Here is a 5,293-nt window from a genome sequence, read left to right on the forward strand (position 1 = left end):
GTGGGAGAACACTACTTCAAAGTAATAATTTCTGTATCTGTCACCAAAATTATTTCAAGGCTGAAATTTTAGTGACTTGTAATAAATAAAGGTGTGTGTATGTATGCATTTATGTATGTAAACATATATGTATGTATGTATGTATGCAAGCACAACTGTGACTATATAGATACATACATGCAAACATATATAAAATTTGCACTGTACTCCCCACTCATTCATGAGAGATATATTCCAAGACCTCATGTTACTGGATGTCTGAAACCAAGGATACAATCAAACCCCACAAACACAATATTTTCACTATATATCCATAGCTATGATAAAGATCAATTTATACATAAGGCATAGTACGATATTAACAAAAGTAACTTACAAAATAGATGATTATATCAACATAATGTAATAAAAGTTACATGACATGGTCTCTCTCTTTCCCTTTAATTATCTTATTGCACTTTCTTTTTTTTCACTTTATAGATTAATTTGGCATATCCAAATTCCTATTTGCACTTCAAATAGTGAACTGCACTTCACTATTATTGCACTTCAGGGCATTATAAAGTAAAATAAGTGTTGCATGGACCTAAGCACTGCATTGCTACCACAGTCAATTGGAAAATGGATATAGCTGCTAATTGACTAACAGGAAAGTAAAGTATATGGTGTGGGACAAGCAAATGACTCATGCCTTGTGAGTGGTAGAGTGGGACAGTGTAATATTTCATCACAGTGCTCAAAATGACATGCAATTTAAAAATTAAATTAAAAATTATGAATTATCTATTTTTAGAATTTTTCACTATAATGTTTTCAGACACAGTAAACTGTGCATAATGGTAACTGAAGAAAATAGGACTGCAGATGGGGGGAATACTATCTGCAGAGAGAGAGACATGTAGTCAATATTCAATATCTACATAGGCATGGCTCTAGGACTCCTCCAGATGCCCAAGCCCATAGATGTTCAAGTCCCTTTAACAAAATGACATTCTATTACATAATCTACATCATCTTCTATGTGCTTTAAATCAGCTCTCAATTACTAATAATACAAATGCAGTATAAATGTTATGCAAATAGAGGCTATGCTATATTTTTAAGGAATGATAACAAGAAAAATAGTCTCTAGATGTTTGGGATAGACATATTATTTTCAAATATTTCAAAGCATAGTTAGTTGAATATGTGCATACCAAACCTATGGAGGACTGACCTCATATACTCTTAACCAATACTAAGAATCTTGTGATGTTGCTAACTGGTTGACTCTTCCTGTAATGGTTCTCCACCTAAATGTACTTTCAGGGATCTGTGCTCTTTCATCTTTTCCTATCACTGTCCTGAGTTAGTCAGATTCTTAAGATCTTTTGTGACTGGCCACTGCATGAGGCTAAAGAACAGACTAGAAAATTTTATAGAGGTTTCAGAGACAGAATTGGAAGTGATATACACTACTGCCAACTACATTATATTGACTAGACTATTTATATAATCTGACTGGGTGGAGCAAGCCTGGGTAAATATGGTCTGTAGGCTTAGGAGGAAATAAAATGTTAAATATATGACATTGTGTACTATATCCATCCACAGATAGATGATTACATATGTAAATACATTTGGTTATACATCATCTGAACCCTCCCTAGTTTTGTGTCAAAGTGGCACAAAAACCTATCCTATTAACTTTGCCTAATTCTACTACAAAGATAAATCTCAACTACTATTTTGAATTAATGTATATTGCTTTCTGCAAAGGGAAATTAAAAAGAAAGAGAATAGTCATAATTTCATTGATTTATATAATTTTAGTGCAAAATAAAAAAACAATGAAAGTAAAATAAAACAAATCAAATGTAAGAAGAAAAACAAATTAACATAATTTCAAGTATTCCTTATTTTGCTTTACTTTTTTCTTCACCTTTTTTCACATTTTGATATCATATCAAATTTTTTGTCCCATCTTCTTTCATAGTTCAGTTCTTTCTCTAGTCACGAACTATAGAAATGATCCCTAAAAGTATAGTCTTAGTTCAGTTCTTTCAATGCTTATCTCAGAAGAACTGATTACCTGATCTTCAAATCAAGAAATAATTTTTAAAACTTTTGACACAGATAGCTTTCCATTTCCCATATTCAAAGATCTGAATCATCAGGAATCCTCAATCATATTGCTGGTTACATGTAATGACTGAGGCTGGCTATATTACCTGAATACATTTGAGGAGAAGACCTTGTATATTTCTAATGGATTTGTATCACACTTTTATATGTAATTGAAAAGTAACAAAATGTACTTGTATATCCCCAAAAAGGAGGAAAATATGAATTATATAAGATCAGAAAATATTCAATTATTATAGCTTTTGACCCATTTTAATCTATCATGGAATGATACAGTCTGTCAGGCTTACGTCTCCTTTTTCATGGAATGCGTGATACCACTTTTAGACAACTCATTGATTTGTTCAGGCCCATCCAGTACAATAACCCCTTTGTTCAAATTTCATTGATTTAGGATCATAGGAGGGTTTATATTAAGTTAATGTAGCGGTAACACTGAAAAGAGAATTATGTAAAATCAGAAGATGAATAGATGTGAGAAGAAATTAATATGGCAAATAATTGAAGTGTAACAGATCAAAGGCCAGTAAATAGTGCTTCTTTTGTACTAATTTTTATTTGAGAGAAAAGGAGAAAGATATTTAAAAATTAACTCAGGGACTGAGGATGTAGCTCAATGGTATGTGGTTTGCCTAGCATCTTCAAGACCTCTGACTCAATCACCAACCCCCATCACAAACACAAAAAATCAATAACATATTTGCAAAACAAATATTTTTGACTATGAGTGATGCGTGGTTTCTGACACTGTAGATATAACAATAAAAAAGTAAAACAAAACCCCTGCCTTCCTGAAGAGTATGTTAAAAGAGCAGGTGAAACATAGAGCATCTAGTGTTAAGGAAAAACAATTCAAGGCTAGAAAAAGCTGTTAATTATTCTGCTTCTATGAGTATCAAGCAAGAAGGAGTTTGTAATTTTAAACAAGAAGATAATATGATAGCAAAAGACTTCAAAAAGATGAGGTAACAAGCCATGAGGATAGAACTTATAAAACCATACATTTTGCTGTCAGAATTTCTGCTTTCATTCTCTGTAAGATGTAAACCTATTGGTGGGTTCCAAGCAAGGATGTGACATGGTTTCAATTGATTATAAAAGATTCAATTTGGATACTTTTTATGAATTAGATCCTAGGGTATTAAAGAGGTAATAAGATCAACTGGAAAACGTTCTCATTAATCCAGGCAAATAGTGATTTGAAGGTGGAATAATGAAGGAGATGATCAGTGGTCAAAATTTGAACATATATTTTGAAGGAGAATGCAACAGAATTCATTGTTATTTTACTCAAAGTCATTCAGTGACAGACAGGATATGAAAGTTCTTCCAAGTTCTTTGGTTAAATATATAGAAAGAGTATGTGTGTAGGAGGAGCATGTTTAGCAAGGTTGATGAGTAGAGCAAGGTGGGAGCTCACTGTTGTACATGTTAACTAGATTTCTGGAACACATGCAGGTATAAATATAATGTACAAAGACGATCCATAGGATGGATGAATGAATGTGTATGAAGTCCAGGTACATTGTATGAGTATGAGATCAAATTTTGGTTCAAGGAAGATTGTAATTAAGTTTAAGTGGCTGATGGAATCACCTAATTACAGAGTGTAGATAAAATAGAAAAGATGTAAGATCTGGGCTTTGAGCACACCAATGTTTAGAGGAGAAGGATTAAGGGGTCAGGAAGTAACACACTTAAGGAGATTGACAATAACAAGAAGGAAGAAAATGAGCTCCAGCAGTAGCTAGAAGGCTATGTAAGGTCAACTAAAGTATTGAAGTGTTTTCTTTGTTTACTTGGGAAAGGTAACATACCTATAGCCTGATGGGAATTATTTAATAATGAGAGGGGAGGAAGAATGGTAAAGATAAAGGTAAATGCTGCAATAGTGTTTTTAGTAGGCAAGAAAGGATAACATTTAGAAGATAAATTAAGGGCTGAGATTTAGATAAGAATATAAATAATCCATCATGACAGCTGAGCATATGAAATAATAATAACGTTTGAGTGTATGCACATCATGGTAGATGAGTGGGTAGCTGTAGTGTGGAGGCTTTTGGAAAGACTCTTTGGCAAGGTCATTTTTAGGCAAGTTTTTTCAGGAACAGCCCTGAGTTGGCAAGCGTCTAATTAAGAGTGGTCCCAAGAGAAAGCTGTTGGGAGTTGGAAGTGGGACTGAGTAGATGCCAAGCAAGTGCACAATGTTGGCAGAGTTCCCCAAAGTCGCTTTAGAAGGATCCAACAGGGAATGCTAGAGGGTAAATTGTATTTCAGAATTTCCGATGGTGTAAGCATAATGTGTCTGCTGTTTATGCTACTTTTATTTTTTCTTTTGGTAGTTTCTGTTGGCAAAATTGCATGGGCTTTTAATTTTTTTTAGCAATGTAAGCAAAATCCAAGGGTCTAGCACTTAGTAGCTCTGTGGATAGCCAAAGGCAAAGCACAAGACAACCATTTAGCTGATGTGGATGGTTGCAGAAGTAACATGGCACCCGTCTGGCAGATGTTAAGGCAGCTTCCCAATCATGAAGCAGCAGGAGCTCTCCTATGCTCCTGAAAGCTAAACTTAGACCCTGTTTCTCCAAGACAACCAATGGACCTATAAAACTTTGCAAAAAAATTTTTCCTACTTATCTAGATTGCAAAGGATTCAGTTCCTTAACAAATATAATAATATGAATGGAGTGGATCCTAATAAAAATATCTATTGGGCTGGAAATGAAAGCATCAATAAAAAGCTCATTTGTAAGATTCAGTATGTACTTGTTACTTGGTTAATTAATTATATTAACAGAAGAATTTGTATGCTTTCGCATAATAAGCATACATCTACCAGTAGTCACATTCATAGCCCAATAACTCATGCTTCTATACAGAGACAATGAGATATCTGAAAAAGAAATCTATAGTACAGTAACATTTAATAAGCTATGAAAATAGAGTGTTCAAGTATAAATTTACCAAGGAAGTAAAAGATCTGTATAATAAAAATATAAAATAGAGATAAAAGAAATTTTAGTATAAAGAAATAAATGGAAAGCTATCTGAATTCATACTGTTAAAATGTCCATAAAAAGTGATCTGTAGACTCAATGTAATATCCATCAAAATTTTAATACCAGTCTTCATACAAATAGAAGAAAACAATCCTAAATTTCATATAGAA

At 33.2% G+C, this 5,293-nt stretch overlaps 1 pseudogene; it reads right to left on the reverse strand.

Moving 5' to 3' along the window:
* Positions 1-1,935: 1,935 nt before the first annotated feature.
* On the reverse strand, positions 1,936-2,030 carry LOC141421959 (small nucleolar RNA U3; annotated as a pseudogene).
* Between the last annotated feature and the right edge of the window lie 3,263 nt (positions 2,031-5,293).

This window comes from Castor canadensis, chromosome 3 (assembly GCF_047511655.1).
Source record: "Castor canadensis chromosome 3, mCasCan1.hap1v2, whole genome shotgun sequence".
Classification (NCBI taxonomy): domain Eukaryota; kingdom Metazoa; phylum Chordata; class Mammalia; order Rodentia; family Castoridae; genus Castor; species Castor canadensis.